This window comes from Bombina bombina, chromosome 6, assembly GCF_027579735.1.
Source record: "Bombina bombina isolate aBomBom1 chromosome 6, aBomBom1.pri, whole genome shotgun sequence".
Taxonomy (NCBI): Eukaryota; Metazoa; Chordata; class Amphibia; order Anura; family Bombinatoridae; genus Bombina; species Bombina bombina.
In genome coordinates this window covers 529,601,778-529,625,515 of record NC_069504.1, presented here as the reverse complement: position 1 = coordinate 529,625,515, position 23,738 = coordinate 529,601,778, and the positions used below count along the sequence as shown (strand labels likewise).

The 23,738-nt window shown below is 39.4% G+C and overlaps 1 protein-coding gene across 1 annotated transcript in view; it reads right to left on the bottom strand.

Annotated features, from left to right (window-relative positions):
• ATP8B4 (ATPase phospholipid transporting 8B4 (putative)) overlaps positions 1–23,738 on the bottom strand; it is a 932,005-nt gene that overhangs the window by 410,489 nt on the left and 497,778 nt on the right. The window lies entirely within an intron of this gene.

The following is a 23,738-nucleotide window of genomic DNA, read 5'->3' as shown; positions in this document are numbered from 1 at the left end:
TTTTGACAGACTTGCATTTTAGCCAATCAGTGCTGGCTCCTAGATAACTACACGTGCGTGAGCACAGTGTTATCTATATGACACACATGAACTATCGCCCTCTATTGGTGAAAACCTGTCAAAATGCATTCAGAAAAGAGGCAGCCTTCAAGGTCTAAAAAATTAGCATATGAACCTCCTAGGTTTAGCTTTCAACTAAGAATACCAAGAGAACAAAGCAAAATTGGTGATAAAAGTAAATTGAAAAATTGTTTAAAATTACATGCATCAACCAAATTACATATTTTTCAACTTAGTATAATAACATATCACAGTGAACTAGTGCTTAAGAGAAACAAAATATTTAAATTAATCCTATTATTAAAGAAAAAATAGAATCAACACATAGAATACTTAAAAAGCTATGTGAGGATGCATTAATTAGTGTAAAAAGCACTATGCATATTGCTCAAATCTGGTCTAATCAACCAAATACTTATCACGCTCACAATGGCCGACCTGAATGACCCTACAGTAATAGTTCCCACAGGGGTAATAAACAATGATAAACGTAGACTCATTCTGGCCACAGCACTACAGGGAAGTAATCCCTCACCATCTGAACCTAATGAGTATAATTTACCCATGGTGTTCTCTGGATTAGAGAAATGAAGGTATAAAGAAACGAACCTCTACTGGGACATTGAATTTCTCAATTTACACATTAAAGAAGGCAAAGTACCTCGAGGTTTGAGGATGAAAAAATTACCCTTCTTTGCTCTTCACAAACCAGACTTTATGGAGGAGTGGAATAACACTTTAACTCAATGCTCCACACCCTAATGAACCAACTTCTAAGACATAAGAAGCAAGAGAGAGATAATATTCTAGTAGACATTAATGGTATTATGGATTCAATTAAGCCATTTGAATCCACCAATAAGTACAAGGATTATAAACAACAGCTGGAAGAAACCATTAGTAAACTGGACATTGATCTATCTAGTAGAACAGTATCAAAATACAATTGTGACGTTAAAGACTGATTTAAACATTGTTTATTCTTGGCAACAACACAGACCCACTATGCGTAATAGATATAACAAGAGGAATGGCTCAGTCAAGTCCAATCAAAAGAGCCATAGACGTCAGAAACAAAGTACCAAAAAAGTAACGTTCTCAAGCATTGACACAGACGCTGGCGACTCAGAATCAGCCATGTCTACATCCATGCATACTTTGGAGTCCCTGGCACCTGAGTCTAATGCTTCAAACGTAGAACCCACTACTGGGGACATCACACCAGCCAGACCAACATTAACCACATTGGTTAAGACACCACAACAAACAAGCACTCCCAAGGAAACTAACCCTGCACATAGATACCCCAGCAGGGCCACCACAAAGACCAAAAAATAAATAGATGGGGTCATTAACCTCTCTAGTATTGCACTAGCCCCAGCCCAAATCACTTTACTTAATAAGGGCCTCACTTTTGCACCTAACACAAATTTTGATGTTTTTAGCACCATGATTGATGTTAATCGATTAGTACGCAAGGTCACTTTAAGAAAACAATTTTCATGTTCAAAACACAACACCCCTCCCCCTATTCCCACTACACTATCTAGCAGTAATAAAGTTGGGTTATTGTTCAAGGACCAATGTGACTTTAATGATTTGATCTCAGCTGCATGTCAAATCTCATCAGCTCATGATTTTTCATATAAAGATCGGTCTAAATATGACACTGGAAGTACTGGCATTAGATTATACCAAGATGCAGTACAGAGAGACCTTTTATCTCTTAATGACACTTTGACACAGCCTCACAATAGAGCCAAACACAATCTTATCAAGAGAGATCAGCATTAAGAAGACAATCAAGACATTGTGGTCACCCAAGCGGACAAAAAAGGGGCGGTGTTAATTTTAAATAAATCTGACTACCTGATAGAAGCCACCTCCCAATTGAGTGACCATAATGTCTATGCCAGACTTGGCTTCGACCCTACATTGACATTCAAGAGAAATTTACTGTCTTTCCTGGACACAGCCATAGAAGATGGTCACCTTACTAAGGAAGTGGCCAACTATCTACTGATAGATGATCCCTTGATACTCTCCAGAAACCACCTGGGAGACCCATAGTGGCCAGTATAGGATCTCTTTGTGAGAGATTAGGAGCCTGGCTGGATTCAGCTCTACAACCAATTGTTATGTCCCTCCCAGGTTATATAAGGGACAGTGCCCATCTTTTACAACAGCTAGATAATGTCATCTGGCACCCTGATTTCCTGTGGCTTACTATTGATGTGACAGCGTTATTTTCCAGTATCCCTCACAGTAAAGGTCTCAAAGCAATGGGCGACATGATTAGGAGATACACATCTTATCCTGAAGACTATACCAACTTTTTGGTTTCCACAGCAAGATTTTTAGTAACTCACAACTACTTTGTCTTTGGGGGGGAGTTTTATCTGCAGAGATGCGGCACAGCCATGGGGGCTAAATTTGCCCCGGCATATGCCAATCTTTACATGGGCTGGTTAGAACACAGCCGCATCTTTGCAGATGACTTCCCCTTCAGAGACCACGTGGTTATATATGGTCAATACATAGGCAACCTGATTGCTATCTGGGACTCATCTAGGTCTAATACTGCAGAATCACTAGTAGATTTTTTGAACAAAAATGACCTGAATCTCAGATTTACATAAACAGCTGAACGACATACCATTCCATTTCTAGATCTTCTTTTGTCTACAGACAATGGCAATAATATCAACTCTACCATAAATAGAAAATTCCTAGCACGTAATACCATTCTAAAGGCAGATTCTTGCCATGTTAAGCATATCACTAGAGGCATACCCAAAGGCCAATTTATTAGAGCACGTAGAAATTGCTCTAGCCTGACAGAATATAGGATTCGGGCCAATTTCTTAAGGACATGTCTGAAAGAGAGAGAATACAATAAAAAAGCATGAATTAGGGGGGCAGAGTTGCCTAGCTGAATAGACGCAGCAAGAAAGAGCTCCAGAGAGAAAATCTGTTTTAAGTATAATTTCTTAGCAAAAAAAACTGGTAATTTATATACTAATCTTAGCTTTGCTCTAATAAACTACTAGGACACTTATTAATCACGGACACTCCATAAAACTAAGTGGTTTAAGGGCCATCTACATATTGAGAGATTGCTCTGCAGAGAGGGCAGCAAAGTTTTACGGCTCATCCACAGGCCTGCACCTTAGCCGAGAAGCGATCTTGCTTAGAATCAGCTCCGGAGGGTCGGGGCTCCGCTCCGGAGCACCAGCGGCTGCTGGCTTAGCAAGTAGCGAGACCTGAGCATCGGTGGGAACTTGGATTAACCCCACACCGGGTACTGTCTGCAGTCCTACAGTTATACAGCCGACAAGCCTCCTGGAAGCTATCTTGGGCTGGGTGGCTGATTGGGGACAGATTGGCTGACATTCCTGCAAGAATCTTGACCGCGGCATTCTAGAGGGCCTTAGAGGAGCTATGGACGGAGTGGCGGGAAAAGCCACCATCTTACCTTCACCTCCGCAGTTGTAGCCGGGCGGCCTAGCTGGGCCTGGTCTGTTTCAGCCCGCCATAGCGTGTCCTCTCCCTCCTTCCGTGTGCCTAGGTGGCTCCGATCTAGATCGGCTGTGGAGCACTATTTTGGCAGAGGTCGCCATTTCCCCCCAGGCTGTTCCTTCTTACGTCCGACAACCCACCGACCTCAGTTCCTGGACCACAGTATACGCCACCAGGTAGGCCGTTACCCAGGAAAACACTCCAACTGGGATTGTGGTGAGATTATTGTGCACCTACACTTAACACACACGGAGGGCTAGAAGGGCCGGAGGAGGGGTGCAGCAGGGGAAAACTAACACAGAGCAGACTGACCCTTTTGAGACAACCCCCTAAGAATTTCAGGAGGGCAGCAGCGGCCTCCATACTCACCCTCTGACTTTGCTATTGAATCTTTCATACCTCCTACGGTATCTTACCACAATATCCTGCGCCCTTAAGACAGGCTCATCCTGGATTCAGCTTCCCTAATCAAGGCCTATAAGCCTGGAAGATTTTAACCTACATACACTGCAAGGTTATTTCACAACAGCATCATCATATGAGGGAACTACACTTCATGTGCATAAGCAGGCCACTGATTAAAGATAGCCCTAACCTGCTCATTCCATTTAGGCCTAATCCCTACTATTTCTATGTGAACTGCTTATATCTCCCACAGCTATTATAAACAGGAAGCACATCCAAGAGCCACCTGGCCCCTAACATCTACCCAGCTATTCACTCCCTCCTGGAGCAGTATACAAGAGACGCTGCAAACAGACAAGCAGGCTGTGTGTTTACAAGGAGTTCACTCTCATATTTCTTATAATAAAGGTGTTACTGAGTCTTATCTACCATATACACTTCCCTGCCCTACAATATTCTGAGCCCTACAGACTGGCTTATTTTGGATTTAGTCAAGACCTATAAAATCTGTGTATTTTAACCTGCACACATTATAAGGCCACTGTGCAACAGCACCATCATATGAGAGACCTACACTTTTTGTGCACAAGCAGGCCACAGATTAAGGATAACTCCCTTCAACTCATCCCACAGGGGCCTCATCTCCACTATTTTTATATATGCTCGGATCTCCCACAACTATTGCAAGCAGGGAACACTTGATAGGATCTCCGCAACTTCATTGTTAGTGCCAGCAGTTAGTATAACTCTGAGATTTAGCCCCATAAAGTACATCGGGCAAGGTGTGACTGTTACTCAATATATTTTTTTCAGCTGCTGCGTCAGCCCATGTGTCTCTGTAATTTCTCAATTCAGAGTGTAGTGTTTATTATTTAACCTGTATTTTTCTTCACAGAGAATTCAGCCTTGGTACCTCTTTACATACAAGGTGTCCACAACTGAAGGTCACATCCTTCCTCCCATACACTTTCTCCACCCCTTTCCTGCTGTATGTGATTGCAGCGGGTTATAACCTCCTACCTTTTTCCATCCTGGCCAAGTGAGGGCAAACTCCCTGGATAGAGTGTACACCAAGCCTATTGCACCATTTGTCTCTGCTGATTGCTGGTCAGGATAAATTACTGACAAACACCATACTGGCATACTTCTTACCACCTGTAGGTAACATGCTGAACATGGCTGCCTAAAACCAAGATTGACATCAGGGGGACTATGTTATAATTCTCTCCATCTTTGCTTTTTCCCACCACCATTTTGCATTCAGGTGTGATCTATCCTTAAACATACATCATAGGCACCTGCTTGATCAGGGATACGAAACAGAGCATGTCTCAAACTGCTAAGAAAAGACCAAAACCGTCTCAACCACCCAAGAAGACAGTGGCTGATCACTTTAAAGGCCAATCTACCGGCAAAACTCAATTATACAGAGAATCTCCTTCTGCAATGGACGGCAGCGATTCTGAAGGCAGCCTGGCTTCCCAGTCTCCTACGTCAGATGCCTTGTCTGCAAATATTGTAGATGTTCTAACCAGACGTATGAACCTCCTTCAAGACACGTTAACTAAGGAAATTAAAGGTTCCGCAGCACAGCTTCGTAGGGACTTTGCAGCATTAGGAGAACGCACTGAAACCCTAGAACGCAAGCAAGAAGATTTAGCTGTTGATCAAGCCCATCTGCTAGCATATTCTCAGAGTTTAGCAACCCAGATATCTGACTTAGAGTTAAAACTTGCTGACATGGAAGACCGGTCCAGACGGAATAATTTGAGGTTTCCGGGGGATATCGGAAGAGATTGGCTCCCAAGATCTAGAGTCCTATGTCTTAGAATTCTGTAATATCTTACTACCTTCCATAGACCCGCCAGGCCTCTTATTAGACAGAGTTCACAGAGTAGCACGCCCAAGGTCCGTCTCTCAGGACAAACCGAGAGATGTCCTAGCTAGGATTCATTTCTTCACCCACAAAGAGAAGATAATGAGAGAGCTGACCAATAAGCCTCAACTACCAGCTAAATTCCAACAAATTTCTGTCTTTCCAGACATTTCCAGCTACACCTTACAAAGAAGAAGAACCTTTAGAAACATCACCCAAATTTTGAGAACGGAAAATATCAGATATAGATGGGGTTACCCGACAAAGCTAATAATTTCAATGGAGAAACTCATACGATCATAGCCCCTCAGGAAGGGTTTGATCTGCTAAAAGAATGGGGTCTCGTTTCAGCTGAACCCCGACCAGTAATCGACTCTATGCGCCCCAAAAACCGATCTGGAGTCCCTAAATTGACCACACAGCCACATAGGCCATCCACAATAGATGAACCTCTAGCTTCACAAATTCAAGCTGAGGCCTCAGATTTCACCCCACGCCCTCAACGGCCCATTACATGAAAGTGGACAGTTCCTTCTTTTCTTACTGGACTGAGTATGGTATGAAGGTGCTTCTCTATGCAGTGTATATTTTCTCACAAGAGGACAAAGAGGCGCTTAGGGTCCCGTTTTCTCTAACCGAACTTAACCTAGCCATCAAACATACTCAAAATAATAAGGCTCCAGGCCCTGATGGGTATTCGGCGGCCTTTTACAAACTCTTCAAGACGGAGCTAAATAAGATCCAACTTAAGGTTTTTTCAGAGGCGCGCGAGTCAGGGTTGTTCAGAAAGGAATTCTTGCAGGCATTTCTCCCTATCCCTAAACCGAACAAAGATCCCTCCCAGTGTACCAGTTATAGGCCGATCTCATTGATCAACGGAGATGTAAAGTTATATGCCAAGCTTTGGGCTAACCGCCTCAATAACCTACTCCCGAAGGTAGTACATTCTGACCAGGTAGGGTTTACTTGGCAGAGAAGGCCCAGACAATACTCGAAAAGTACTTGATATTCTCATGGAGGCCTCCAGATTGAAACAGCCCATGCTGACCCTGTCCCTTGATGCAGAAAAAGCATTTGAAAGGGTCAGATGGGACTACCTGTGGTACACGCTTGCTCAGTTTGGCATACCAGGCGAGGTAATCACAGCGATTCAGGCCCTATATTCTTCTCCTTCTGCGGTGGTTAAGGGTCTGGGATTTGCTTCCCCGGAAATTCATATCACTAACGGTACTAGGCAGGGGTGCGCCCTGTCGCCTCTGATTTTTGTTCTGGCTATAGAACCCCTAGCCCAAGCTATTAGGAATTCCCCCATGATACGGGGCGTTCGGTTCGGAGGAGAAGTTGCAAAGATAGACCTGTTTGCCGACGACGTGACCATATTTTTAACAAACCCAATAGGCTCCTTGCCTGCTTTTTTTGACCTTATATCCAAATTTGGCGCTCACAGCTATTACAAGGTTAATGTCCTCAAGACTGAGGCTTTGCCCATTTGTATTCCTACATTTGAACTAGACGTCTTACAAACGTCATATTCCTTTCAGTGGTCGAAAAATACCATCCGTCACTTAGGGATACAGCTTGGACCTGACCCAAAGCTAGTAATTTCCCTAAACTATTCTGCTATTATTAAAGAAGTTACTGAACTCACCACCTCCTGGAGTTTTAGAGAGATTTCATGGCTAGGCCGCATAGCATCCTTTAAAATGACGATTTTACCCAAAATTCTTTATTATTTTCGCTGTATCCCCCTTAATGTCCCTAACGGCCTAATTGATAAGCTTCAATCCCTTGCTCAGAGCTATATCTGGGGCAAGTCTAAGCACTGTATCGCAGCGAAAATACTCCAGAAACGATATAAGCAGGGAGGTGTAGCTATGCCTAGCATTCGCGGCTACTACGAAGCTGCTAGGCTTTCCCAAGTCTCGGCATGGGCAGACAAAGGGGAACCACGGGGATGGAAAACTATAGAAGCTTTTGACCTTCCTATAGGGTTAGGACTGGCTGATCTACCCAGGGTCCTGGATTATCGGTTGGATACTCTAGGGATTAGAAATGTAATTATTAGGGAAAATCTCAAAACATGGCAAAATCTCAGATATCTATCTGAGGTTGCCCCGCATCCATCCCCTGTACATTCTATACCGGCTCTACTTGCAGCCCTGCCTGATACCCATGTATTGCAGTGGGGTGAGTGGGACTTGAGATTGATTTCACATCTATACCCCTCGGGCGCATTGCTCATTCCGAACAATTTAGGCTCTATCATTCAGGACCCCCCTCTTTGGGCCTCATTTGAGTACTCCAGATTATATGCCTTCTTACTAGCTTGGGGATTTCCTAAAGTTTTCAACAGACCCTTGACCACCTGGGAAAAACTGTGGCAGCTTCGCGTTAAGACGCCCAAGCTAATATCATTCCACTACAATTTACTGCAGTCATCCACGAACAAGGACAGACCTTGGCAACTTAGGGCCTGGGAGGGAGACTTATCCAGACCAATTGCAGACAAGGACTTACATACAGCTATGACTTTAACCAAAAAGACTGTACATTGTGCAGACACTTTAGAATCCTACATGAAACTGTTCTTGAGATGGTATTATACCCCTTCCAGACTTTCGCAGATGTTCCCTTCAGCATACCCCCTGTGATGGAGAGAATGTGGACAAAGAGGCTCAGATATCCACATATGGTGGGAATGCCCAAAATTACAGCCCAAATTGAATCAAATATCTGATCTATGCTCCGCTCTTGGGCTTACTGACCCGCTAACCCCTGAGATAGCTCTCCTACACATATTCCCACGAAAAACTCAGACTCCCCTGTCTAAATTTATAATCTTTGTTCTTGCAGCCATTAAACTGGCAATAGCAAGAGCGTGGAAGCAGACTCAACCCCCAGACATTACAGCTGTAACCCCTATAATACAGGTATATGCCAAGATGGATAGTTTGGACAAAGAGGATCTCTATTGGCAGATCTGGGAACCCTGGTTCGTCTACCAAGAAGAATGTAGACTAGTATGCAGACACACCGAGACCCCTAGACACCCCCTATAGTAAGATTTGGCTTCTAACCCAATCTAAATCTGACATTCAGATAAATACCCTCCTCTGCTCCCTTCCATCCTCAACCTTCTGCTCTCGCCCCCCCCCCCCTCTTACTATCCCTCCTCCCTTCCTTCCCCATGATATGTGACCTGCCACCCCCCTACCATCTTTTACCCCCTTTTCACTCCATCCTTTTAGGGGTTGCTTGCCCCGCCTGGAAACACGCACTACATTTAATCCTCTAGGATATCAAAAGAAGTATGCTGACTGGTAAATACCGGCTGACTTTTCGAAGCCATTATAATATTTTGTTGATGTTTATGAGTATTACGCTATACTAGTTTTTACATTTAAGCCATGATCGCCTGTAGGATCTCCTAATTTAGGAGACTCTATTTATGTGCATCGTATTCATTTGACTGTCCTTATCAACATGCTTGTTGCATTTCCTGTAAAAATATTGTTGGACCTATGACTACATACAAACTTACTGTACCTGTTGTCATTGTTAACGTGTTTACTTTACAATAAAAAAAATATATTTTTGAAAAAAAAAAAAAAAAGCATGAATTCAAATTTTGAATGAAGTGGAAAGACTAGACAGACACACTTTAATCACAGGCACAGACAGAAAGCCTAAAGAAATATCCATTCAGGACACCATAGTGTTTTCTACACAATACAGCAGGCAATTTTATATCTACAATATAGTGTTAAAATATCTTCCTCTCCTCCATAGTGACAACCATCTCCAAACTATTTCCAAACATAAAGTCAATTGTGTAGCGAAAAAAGCCCCAACAGTAGGGGACAAAGTAAGGAAACATTTCTTTACCAAAACCACCCAGCCCCCAATTGGCTTACGGCTGCCCATGGGTTCTTTAAATGTGGCCATACTTGCAGGAGCTGCTCTTATACCAGAAGGACTAATAAATTTAGATCCTCTCAGACAAGAAAAACCTTTAAGATTAACAACAGAATAGATTGCACTAGCGATCATGTAGTGTACCTCATCACATGCCAGCAGTGTTCCCAGCAATATGTGGGCATCACGTCTCGCCCACTAAAAGACAGAATTAGGGAGCACTTGCTGTCATTAGATGAAAAGACACCAAAAACCCCTGTGGCCAAAGATTTTCGCTCCCATGGCATTCGAGTAAAACACCTCTTTTCGTTTGTGGGTATAGAATACATTAAAAGTGACATTAGAAGCGGAGATAGAATAGCGAAACTACTTAGGAGAGAAGCATTTTGGATTTTTACCCTACAAACTAAATTCCCTAAGGGCATTAACTAAAGATATGATTTAGACCTATTTATAGACTGATTTTCTTTAATAAATAATTGTCCCTTTAAAGCTTTATCTCCTAAACTCTCCTCATATCCATTTTTTTCCCTCATTGATTCTCCCCTTTAGGTTCTGTAAGTTTACTTAGGATAAGTGTCCCTTGTCCCCTTTAATGAATTTTACTAATCTTCTTCATTACTTAGCATCACTTTTTTTATATATATTATTATTTTCGAAATATTATTATTCTTTTTTTGTATATTTCTTTATTTGTTATTATCTCTTTATCACTTATCTGAGTTATGTTCTAAACTTATTACTATTATTTTAATAGCTCGTTTTAGTCCTTTTGCTAACTGCATGAGGATCCCTAATTATTAGCCACATGTGATTTAGCCTATCTTTAGGCTGTTTAACAATTCTTAGTTATGCTTTAATTGTACAATATTTGGCTAGATACCTCATTCATTTATTGAGTTGTATTGTTTTAATATTTGTTTATCTAAAACCAGTAGGTTTCTTTTTTATTTTATTTTTTACCCATTTTTTATTACCATGACTTCCCGACACCACAATATAATATGCATAGTGCTTTTTACACTAATTAATGAATCCTTACAATCGGCTAGATTACGAGTTTTGCGTTATGAGTAAAAAAGCAACGTTAAGGCTCATAACGCTGCTTTTTCACTACTGCTGCTATTACGAGTCTTGTAGGTACAGCTGTCCCGCACACTTTTTTGGCCGTACCGCAAATTAACTTAATTTTCGTAAAGTCTTTTTTCAATGGGACTTCCATTGCGCCGGTATTACAAACTTTTTTTTTTAGGCCAAAAAGTGAGCGGTACAGCCTATCCCGCAAGATTCGTAACACATTCTAAAGTCAGTAGTTATGAGTTTTACACTACAAAGCTGTAGCATAAAACTCATAACTAAAGTGCTAAAAAGTACACTAACACCCATAAACTACCTATTAACCCCTAAACCGAGGCCCTCCTGCATCACAAACACTAAAATAAAAATATTAACCCCTAATCTGCCGCTCCGGACATCGCCGCCACTAGAATAAACATATTAACCCCTAAACCGCCGCACTCCTGCATCACAAACATTAGTTAAATATTATTAACCCCTAATCTGTCATTCCTAACATCGCTTCCACCTATCTACATTTATTAACCCCAAATCTGCCGCCCCCAACGTCGCCACCACTATACTTAAGTTATTAACCCCTAAACCTAAGTCTAACCCTAACCCTATCACCCACTAACTTAAATATAATTAAAATAAATCTAAATAAAACCTACTATTAATAACTAAATAATTCCTATTTAAAACTAAATACTTACCTGTAAAATAAACCCTAAACTAGCTACAATATAACTAATAGTTACATTGTATCTAGCTTAGGGTTTATTTTTATTTTACAGGCAAGTTTGTATTTATTTTAACTAGGTAGAATAGTTACTAAATAGTTATTAACTATTTAATAACTACCTAGCTAAAATAAGTATAAATTTACCCGTAAAATAAAACCTAACCTGTCTTACACTAACACCTAACCTTACAGTACAATTAAATAAATTATCTAAATTAAATACAATTACCTAAATTAAATACAATTAAAAAAAAAAAAAACTAAATTACACAAAATAAAAAACAAATTACAAGATATTTAAACTAATTACACCTAATCTAATAGCCCTATCAAAATAAAAAAAGCCCCCCCCCCAAAAAAAAATAAAACAAATCCTAGCCTAAACTAAACTACCAATAGCCCTTAAAAGGGCCTTTTGAGGGGCATTGCCCCAAAGAAATCAGCTCTTTTACCTGTAAAAAAAAATACAAACAACCCCTCCAACAGTAAAACCCACCACCCACACAACCAACCCCCAAAATAAAACCCTAACCAAAAAAACCTAAGCTCCCCATTGCCTTGAAAAGGGCATTTGGATGGGCATTGCCCTTAAAAGGGCATTTAGCTCTATTGCTGCCCAAACCCTAATCTAAAACTAAAACCCGCCTAATAAACACTTAAAAAAAAATAACACTAACCCCTGAAGATCCACTTACAGTTTTGAAGAGCCGACATCCATCCTCAACGAAGCCAGGAGAAGTCCTCAGCGAAGTGGCAAGAAGTCCTCAACAAAGCCGGGAGAAGTCTTTATTCAAGCCGGGAGAAGTGGTCCTCCAGACGGGCAGAAGTCTTCATCCATCCGGCGCGGAGCGGGTCCATCTTCAAGACATCCGAAGCGAAGCATCCTCTTTTTCCGACGACTACCCGACGAATGAAGGTTCCTTTAAGTGACGTCATCCAAGATGGCTTCCCTTAGATTCCGATTGGCTGATAGAATTCTATCAGCCAATCTGAATTATAGTTGAAAAAATCCTATTGGCTGATGCAATCATGATTTTTTCAACCTTAATTCCAATTGGCTGATAGTATATTTAACTAGTGCTTGTGAGGCGGGAGTGCAGCGGTTTAGGGGTTAATATGTTTATTATAGTGGTGGCGATGTCCGGAGCGGCAGATTAGGGGTTAATAAGTATAATGTAGGTGTTGGCAATGTCGGGGGCGTCAGATTAGGGGTTAATAAGTGTAAGATTAGGGGTGTTTAGACTCGGGGTTCATGTTAGGGTGTTAGGTGTAAACATAAAATGTGTTTCCCCAAAGGAATCAATGGGGCTGCATTACTGAGCTTTACCCTGCTTTACTGCAGGTGTTTGACTTTTTCTCAGCCGGCTCTCCCCATTGATGTCTATGGGGAAATCGTGCACGAGAACGTACAACCAGCTCACCGCTGACTTAAGCAGCGCTGGTATTGGAGTGCGGTATGGAGCACAATTGTGCTCTAAGCTCACTTCTTGTCTTTTAACGCCGGGGTTATAAAAACCAGTAATACCAGTGCTGTAGGTAAGTGAGCGGTGACAATAACGTGCAAGTTAGCACCGCACCCCTCTTACCGCAAAACTCGTAATCTGGCCGAATGCTTTTTAAGTATTCAATGTGTTGTTTCTATTATTTCTTTAATAATAGGACTAATTTAAATATTTTGTCTCTCTTTAGCACTAGTTCACTGTGATATGTTATTATACTAAGTTGAAAAAGATGCACAAAGATCACCATGTTTGTTTTTTGCACCTATGTCTGTAGTTCATCTGTACCAGTGTTTTCATTGGTTGATGCTTTGCTTATAAGTATCCACCTGGCGGACACCTGAGATCTCTGATGAAGTGCATCTGAGTATGCGCGAAACGTGTCAGATCGTCCGCACCTGCCCTGTTCACATGTATGTGCTTCACACGCAAGCTTAAATAAACCACTTATGGTAATCGATTCTGGGAGTCCTCGTCTTTGTTCGTTTGCATATTTTAAATATTACTTTATATAGAATGCAAGTTTTACACTTAACGTAAGGCAGTATCTGCAATGGGACTATTGAGATAGGTGTTTAGTGAATATGTCAACTTTTAATTAGCTCAAATGTAACTACATTGCTTAAAACTCACTGCTATGGAAGAAGCTTAGATAATATACAATAAACTGTTCATCTCATAATATTAACATTTAATAAATATAATAATAAAATAAAGCAGCATTTCAGGGATTCATTTTCTCTTTCTTAAAAAATGCTTTGTGTTAAAGGGCATACAACAAAAATTATAACCATAATGGGTTACATTTCAGTTTTACCATGAAGCAGTGACACAGTGAATCCAAATTTTAGGTATAATTAATACTAATGTGGTAGTTAGCTTCCAAAAACAATAAACTGTAGCTAAATTACAAAGCATTCTGCTAGGTTATCATTCCCATTCATCTGAATTTGCAATAATTTGGCTTCTAAAAAAAATAAAACAATTCTGAGCTAATCAAATTCAAATTAGCAAACATTATCCTTTGAATACATGCCCATAAAAATGAACAACTGTCTACTGATGAAAGTAGTAAAGATATGTGGAATCCCAGAATTAACTAGCCTGAATACATTTATTTAGGATTGTCTGTGTTATCAGTATTGTTTGTTCTCATATATCAATTTTATATGGAACTCAATTATGAGTTCCACTTTTTTTTAAATATCTTAAAAAAGGCAAAAACCTTATGTTAATGATTAGAGTACATAAGCAATGAAATAAGCAAAAACACTGATACAATAAAATCCCTGTGTGCCCGAGACAGAAAATAGAATGATGAAAGAGATGCAAAAGGAGATTATGAAGAAAACGTTTTCTGCATTAAGAAACATAAACTGGCTTAAAAATGTTAATTGAATATGACAAAGGATTATTCAGGCTTTTTTTTAAAGATAGAAATATATGTACAGTAAAGCTCCTGGCCCAGATGGGTTCAGTGGGTTATATTATAAAACATTTTCCTCCTTATTGGTAGCATATCTTACTTCCCTTTTTAATCAAATCCCTGAGAAAGAAACCATTCCGGACACTATGCTACAAGCGCATATCTCTGTACTACCTAAGCTAGAAAAACCACCCTCATGTCACACAAATTGTAGACCAATCTCCTTATTAAATATAGATTTGAAATTTTATTCCAAGGTGTTAGCAATTAGGTTGAACCATTTCCTACCATAGCTGATCCATGGTGATCAGGTATGTTGTGTGCCGCGGAGAGTGGCTAAGGACAATACTGTCAAGGTGTTAAATTTACTAGACTAAGTGACTAATTCCAAACTGCCCGCTATTTATTTCTTTTGACTGATGCCAACAAAGGCATTTGACAGACTAGACTTTTCTCCTTACTACACTGTCCCAATTTTGTCTCTCCGACAAGTTTTTACAATTTATTAAGGCACTCTATTTGAATCCTACAGCCCAAATAAGAATAAACAGAATTCTTTCGGATCATTTTGAGATCTGTAATGGCACTCAGCAGGGATACCCCCTTTCTCCCCTCCTTTCCATTTTTTCTATAGAACCCTTGGCAATTAAAATTAGAATGAACAAGGAGACTTGGGGAATCCAAATCCAAGATCAAATTTATAAATGACCTTAATTAGCTGACAATATACTACTCACTCTAAAGCAGCCTGAGGGTTCTCTCTATGAAGTTCAGACCGATAGTTTGCGATGTGGGCGTGTGGTGGCTTTCTTTTCTTTTATAACAGTACATTCACAAATAACTGACTGTCACAACAGTTGGATTTGTTATTATTTTAAAGCTTATTGTTGTTATAATATTTTGTTGGTATACAAGAAATAATGAGTAAAATTGCATATTAATACAGAAGAAACTATACTTCTATGGACATTCTAGAATCGTAAAAATCCAAAAGGAAATTCCTAGCCACACACCAAGCCAGTTATGTTTTCTGGACATTATGATAAATACATCTAGTAATGGGTTTTCTTGCTATAATCAAGGTCTCAAAACCTTTTTAGACAAGCCTCTATTGGCCATAATCATGTGTTCACTTAATAGGCTGTTAAAGCTAAGGTACGAAGATCTTGATGAAAGAAGGGACCCTTAGATAGGAGATCCTTTGAGAGACAGGCCCCACAGCACCAAAAAAAGACATTTGAACTAGGTCTACATTCAAAGTTCTGTGATGCTTGACTCTATCACCCGGAGGAGTAACACTGAAGTCTGAACAACCAAAGCATAAACTAAGGAATCCCATCAGGGTTTTTTTTTTTAAATAGTTTTATTTGTTTTATGAGTTTCTGTGAAATTTATAAAAATAAATGATTTTATAATAATTTATGGTGTGACCACATGTAAACTTTAATGGATTGCTATTAGACTTTAAAACATAGGTGCACCAAAGTATTTCTCTTTGCACTCCATAAGAGCACCCACAATATGAAAAAATAAAGGACAAATAAGGACACAAAGTGCAAGTAAAATACACAGAAGGAAAACACACTTGAAAATCTCCAGAAACTCTTTAATTGCTCTTTCAAAGAAAATTCTATAACATAGGATAACATATAATATAAAATGTCAGTCCATAAAATGTTCAAAGTTTTTTTTTCCATTGGGGGTCACATTGCCAAGGCTTAAGCTGGCCATAGCCAACTCTGAAGGTGTTCACTGGTGATCAGACCCTTGTAGCAACAGTAAAGAAGTAAATTAATAGAACTGGAAATAAAAGGAAGGATTCTACAGAGTAACATAAGGCATTCTACCTGCTCCAAATGAATCTGACACTGTAACCTATGAGTAGTGAAAAATCTCAAATACGTTTTTTTTTTGTTTTTTTGTTTTTTAAATAAATTTGTTATCCAATTTGAAAAATTACAGCATATATTTATAAACATTAAAATAACACTGCAACATTCATGGTTTTTATTGCATATATAGTGATAATACAAGGATACTTTTTTCTTTGATAATCATATTGTCCTTATTAGGAAAAGGTTCATTTCCAAAGGGCTATAAAAAGGAAACATAAAATAAATACTATTTTGGTATAAATGTTATGGAATGAATTGGGAGAAATTTAATTTAGAGTTTTACAACTGCTTAAAATATTTGCCTTACATTATCCCTTTTTTCTCTTTCATTATCTCAGCGACTTTATGAATAAAAAAAAGCTAGCTTGTTAAAATTAGATATTATATGATTATTGATGAATGCATTGATATTGGAAAACTTAAAATAAACACTACCCCTGTTTTACAGATATCCTCTGGATAAACGTGAAAAAATGTGGAAAAAGAAAATAATTTCTCTTAGAATATTCTATATAAAGTAACATGCACAGGGTAAATAATAAATTACAACGTTTAGTCTTAACAGATTTGCAAGAAATCTCTTTTCTATCTACAAGAAGAGGAACATCACATTTGTCTCTGATTTATCCCAGATTACGTCAGGCAATTCTAGTTAAAAAGGGTGGATTACTGCGTAAAGTGCGGAATTCTCACTACTTATAAAGCATTCACAATGTTTGGATTTATATATTATCTAAACAGGAAGAATGAATTATTTTGCATTCAACCAGCCAAACAGTAATGTATTTGTTTTTTCAAAATCTGAGATATAAATGTTGCATAACTAGTTTTAAAGAAAAATGGGATTACATAAAAAGCAAACCCTTAATCCAAAAAAATAAAAAAATAAAAATTATGCTAACCTGATAAATTAATTTATTTTATCATGGTTAGAGTCCACAAGATATCATGTGTGCAATTACACTCCTGTCCACTAGGAGGAGGCACAAACAACATACCAGAGCCTAAATCCCTCACACTTACCCTGAATCTTCAGTCATGCATAAAGCCAAGATGGAGGAAAAGGGGGGAGGGCAAACAGTTAAGGTATGTACGTTACCAATCAGGCACTACAGCCCATAGTACTTCCCTGACAAAAGCAGGCTCAGAGGAGGCAAACACATCAAAGGTATAAAACCTTGAAAAAGCATGAAAAGAGAACAAAGTAGCTGCCTTACATAACTGCTCCATAGAAGTATCATTACAAAAGGACCAAGAAGGGGCAACAGCTCTAGTGGAATGAGCAGTAAAAGTTCAGGGGGGGTCTTCCCTGCAACCAGGTATGCCTTAAGAATTAAGAGGCAAAGGTAACTGCTCTAGCTTTCTGACCCTTGTGAGGTCCAGAAAAATCGACAAAAGAGAAGAACAAAGAATTTTAAGTTCTTATAATGTTCAAGTTGTGAAAAAGCCACTCCTTAGAATTCTTAGGAACTGGACATAAAGAAGAAACAATAATCTCTTGGCTTATAGTATTCATAGATACTAGTTCGAAGAACAGCCTTGTCCTGATGAAAAATCAGGAAAGGAGTTTTGTAAGATAAAGCTGAATGCTAACAAACTCATCTGGCAGAAGAAATGGCCAGGAGAAAAATAATATTTAAGGATAAAAGTTGAAGGTCAAGAATATGCATAGGTACAAAAGGAGGGTCTTGAAGAACCCTCAAACCCAGATTAAGATTCAATGGAGGAGAAACTGGACACATAACTGGTCTAATTCTGGTCAAAACCTGAACAAAGGTCTGAATATCAGTGTCATGATACACTCATGAGGAGTAGTTGATACTTGGATTAGCTAACCAGCAGAGGCGGTATTGTGGTCTCAGCATTGCCAGGTTGATCTGAACTGCTCTTTCATTGTGTAACATCTGTGTGTAGGAATGCAGGGGTTTCAAGACCCCCTCCCTGTTCTCTTGGTACCTTGGTTTACTTGCATAGAATGTCTAGTTGTAAATTAAAACAAGGGCAGTGTTCTTGACAAGACAAAGAAATAACTGAGTTATAATTGAATTACAGAAAAAACTTAGGCAGAACTTGTCTGGAACAAGAAGGAGTAACAACTGACGCCGGGTCTTCAAATATCTCAAGAAACATGGTAATAAGCTTAGATATTGTGTTATTTAATGTCCCATTTTATTTTAAAGAACTATATCTTTGCACATATATATTATTATGAATGTTTTAATAAGTTGGCACTGTGTATCCTGTATTGGTATTTTTGTTATTAAACATATAGAAAATCTAATTCTGTCTTTGGGCTCTAATATCTGAATTCCCACTCTGAAGAGTCAAGGTTAAATGCGCGTTACCTAATTGTTAATTGTGTGTTATTGGGTTTCCAAGACACCCATTTTTTCAAAGTTCTTGGTAGTGGCAGCGAGTAGTAACTGGGGTGGTGTAGGAAGGATTTGGGGGTTAATTTGGTGACCCTTTGGGTCCTTTGTAGAGTGAAAGGTTAAGGGAACCAGAAGCTGTGTGCTATTAACCCCTTCATGCCCACACCCTCCCCATTAAGATGGTTGGGTGGAAAAGGCTTACTCGTCACAATCAGGAATTTTGGCAATCCTCTTATGGAATAAGAGAGGTAGGGCTGAATTCTGACCCTTAAGAGACAAAAGGAATTCTAAAAGAATCCTTTGTATCCTTTGCATGCACACCAGGAAAAAAAGCTTTCCAAACCTTATGATGAATACTCCTAATGACAGCTTTCATTAGCCTGAATCAAGCAATCAATAACCATATTAGAAAAACATATCAGGGAAAGCACTATCTGCTCAGTTGACAGGTTGTCAAATTCACACTTTTGAGATCCTGATGAAACAATGGCCCTTGAAAAAGAAAATCCATTATGGCGGGCACAGACATTTGAATTAGATCTGCAAACCAAATCCTGGGAGGCCACACTGGAGCAATCAGAATTGCTGAGGCTTGTGCTTATTTAATTCTGGCTATCATCCTGGATAGAAACACAAAAGGAGGAAAGATGTAAATAAGTTTGAATAACCAGAGAATCACTAGGGCATTTATAAGATCCACATGAGGAGCCCTAGACCTGGCACAAAATCAGAGTAGCTTGCAATTCAGGTGAGATCTATCACTGGTCAAAAGTCTCCTGAGACCCCCAGACTGCACCCCTATATTGCAGGCTGGTGCCTGTGGTGATCACTACACACCCTGGGTGAAGAAAAAAAGCCCATGAACAAGGGATTGCCACAATTTTAGTGACTGTCTTGTCTTGTGATCTAACAGGACACTCATTCCACTGATGCAGCACCTGCAATTGGAGAGACAGGAGATTAAATCTGACAAATTGGACTGCATCTGAGGCTACCACCATGAGACCTACAATTGCCATGCACTGACAAACAGAAGGAGAAGGACTGAGTTGAAGTTAAGCACAGGCCTGTCTGCACGGGTCTGTCAGAGACAGATGCATTGTCACTGAATCAATTATGAACTCCAGAAATGACAGACAGGTCTGAGGTAAGAAGCTCATTGGAAGGTTAATTTTTCAGCTGTGATTGTGAGGACTGCTTGAGTGTGAGACACAGCCAGATGAAAAGAGGGTGCTTGAACAAAAAGATTATCCAAGCAAGGAACTACAGAAATAATTTGAGCTTTAACCACAGTCAACAATACTCCTCAAACTGGGGCTGTTATGAGACCAGATGGAAGCTCCTCAAACTGATAATGCTTGTTCAGGTAAGCAAATCTAAGGAAGCTGACATGTTCCCTGTGAATGGGGATATGTAAATAAGTGTCTTTAAAGGCTATAGTATAAATAAACTGACCCTTCTGCACTAAATAAAGTGTAAATTGCCTCAATCTTCAAAGGTTTTAATATCCAAAATAGGTGAAAGAGTACCTTACTTTTATGCTACAATAAAGAGATAAGAATAAATTCCAATTTATTTCTGAAGTTGGAACTGAAGCAGTAACTCCTATTGTTTCCAGATCCTTTACACAAACCAGGAAGGCTTGGGCCTTTAAATTATTGCCAGGCACTCGATACAGGATGAATCGTCTTCAAGGAGGTTTTGATCAAAAACATATTCGCTACCCCTAAGAAATGATTTCCAACGCCCAAAGATCTTGAATAGACCTCTCCCATGCCTCTCAAAAAAGATTCAATTTGTCCCTGCCAGAAACTGGTCTGATATTGGGTCTGGAGTAGACTTCTTGGTCTACTTGCTTTCAGACCAAGAAGGGTTGGGCTTTCAGAAATGTTTGGAGGAACCTTATCCCTGGGCAGAGGGAGAATTATTTTGATTTTTAGATTGCTGAAAGAAATTAAAAAGATTTGCAGATCTAAGCTTACCCTTAAAGTGAAAGTAAATCCTAGCGTTTTAGAAACGCTAGGATTTACTATTGAAACAAATAAAGGGGACTTTCATTCATGAAGTATAAGATACTTCATGTAGAAAGCTCCTTTTTTTTATTCAATCGATCGCCGTTTTTAGCTGCTACTGCAGCCCACGGCTAAAAAAATTTTTGGCTAAGAGGTGCTCATGGGAGCCGGATTTACCGCACAGCTATTGGCTAAGAGGTGAAACCATCACCTCTTAGCCAAAAATGTTTTTAGCCGTGCTCTGCTGTAGGAGTTAAGAGCGGCGATCGATTGAATCAAATAAAGAAGCAGTCTACAAATAAAGAAGCAGTCTACATTTCCGGCGATGTCTGTCCGCCTGCTCAGAGCAGGCGGACAGGTTATGGAGCAGCGGTCTTTGTGACCGCTGCTTCATAACTGCTGTTTCTGGCGAGCCTGCAGGCTCGCCAGAAATACAGGCCATCAAGCTCCATTCGGAGATAAATATGCCCCCATGTCTGCAGACAAAGACGGAAGTCATAAAGAAAGAGAAGCACTCAATCAGAAACGAAAAAAGCTCAGAAGCTTGTTCTATGCGAGTTACCGTCTAGGAACAGCCTCTTTTAGCAAAGTTGTGCTTTCACAGAGGAAAACATTCCTGAAATATATCAGTTTGGTCCCGCCTAACAAGGTCAGTCCAGCCCCAAAATACAAGCAATCTTCCTCTGAACAAGAGACATGTACCTCTTTTTTACTTAGAGTATATTCCCTATCTCCTGCTCTCTTGCTCAAAAGAACATGAACAATAGCTTGAATTTGAACTAGGGAAGAATCGCCTGAGTGTTCATTTTTTAAATACTTGGCAACGGGGGTATAGATAACCCGGTTCTCAATATCCCTTAAATGCTCCAAAACATCTTTTAAAAATCAGTTTTTATTGTATGTTACGTCATCCAAAGAAAGCCCAGCAGGAGACACAGTGAAAAGTTAGAACTTCACTTTTATTGTCGGCTTAACTAGGTGAGTTTAAAAAGGTACATAACATCACAACGGGTACAACATAGACCGTCTATGAGTAATGCATGAGCTGAAACATGCAAGACCATTGCTCACCTACTTTGTCTAGTACTTTTAAGCCAACAATAAAAGTGAAGTTTTAACTTTTCCCTGCGTCTTCTGCTGTGCTTTCTTTGGATGACTGATCGTTGGTGGTTTTGGGATATCGCATAGCGATTTGCAGGATGACGATACTCTGAAGGAGGTTTTTTCAGAACGGAGACTGTGACAGCTAAAGTTGTAGGCACCGAGCCTGGAGCAGCTACAAAGGTTACACGCCGAGAAAGGGCTATCCCTGGAAACTCGCTTCTGAGGTCTGATAAAGGTCTGTATAATACTCACATTAAGCTGAAGGACTGTTTTGTTTATGTTCAGTGGGACTGTTGTACTGGGACCTCTGACAAGCATTGAGTTACTGAGCGGCGTATTACATTTGATATCTTTGTATTCACTTTGGCACTGAACGCTTATTAGGGTATTTTTTTCGTTTTGTCTCAGATTGTATGTTACACCCCCTACAAAATACATGTGTAGAATTACAATCAAGTCTATATTTTATCTGATATTCCTGATTTGTTACACTAGAGGCAAAAGTGTCCCCTACCTTCATAAATGCACAGGTTTTACACCTGGTGGCCCTTCATTTAAGCTGACTCTTTTTTTCAGGTGAGAATGGGCTACAAAATTGCCAATTGTTTTGGATTTCTTCATTACAAATTGACAACCTGATGTAACAATTTTATTAAGTATTGGATCAGTTGTCAGTATTGGTAGACATTTATGTATAGTATCACAAATCTTCTTGTATTCAAGACCATAGGACAACTAAAAATGTATTTATTGTAATTATTAAATTGTCTCCAACACTTTTTTTATTTTATTTAAGTAATAAATCCCATGGGATTTGATCATCCATTGCTTTTGTTGTCCTGAGGAGTTTGTCATCATACCCTCTTTCACACAACACACACACAAATATATAAATATGCTCTGTGTTAATTCAATGTATATGTTTCTTGGTCTGTATCTTTATGTAGGCTTTTGTTATAGCTAGCTAAAACACTTTTTGTTCCAATTACTAGAGTTTCTGTATTTTGCTCAGCAACTCTACAAGGAGAAAAAAAATGCTACTCGATTCCCCGTATGAAAATGAAGAACAACTAAAACACACTTTTTAGAATCATTATCCTATAGCAATGCTCTCCAACATGCAGAGTGAGGCTTCAATATGACCCTGTGATATTTTTTTTATATCAAGCTATTATTCTCACAAAGTCAATACTATGTGCTTCATTTAAACAGCTGTGTATGTAGCTTCAGAGCTCTTTTAGTAAAGGCTCGCTCATAAGGGTCTGCAATCACGTTTAAAATTCATCTAGGGTGATTATCAAACCCTGCAACTCCAAAGTGGTTGCACAAGAGTAGGGGATTGGGATGCACAAGCGCTATCTTGTGAAATGTTTACAGTGGGCGGTAATTGCCTCAATAGCCCCAAACAAAGGTGACTGACTGGAAACTTTGTCCACCTGCTATTTGATACATGGCATACTATGTGTAGAAAATTATAACACTATAACACGTAGAGTAAAACACACCCAACTTTTTTGCTTCTGATAATTGTTTTTATTGAAAAACTGACTAGCTGAATTGCAAATACAAACAGAAGATTGTGTGATGTCAAAAACTAGCAAAAACCTACAGTTTTTGCGACAAGAAAAGTAGTCCTCACAGTAGGTGAATTAATGCATAAATATAATAAGATGCAGGGTCTCCAAGAATAACCCACCCCCCCCCACAACTTTCCATTTACTACAGTCTAAATCCAAGTATTGTAAGCAGTATCAGAAATTCAGCAGCACAACATTTTATACAAGAGCATGCTGATAATAAAGCGGATGGACTGCATATAAGAGTAAAATCTTAATTATCAAGAATATGTTCGCC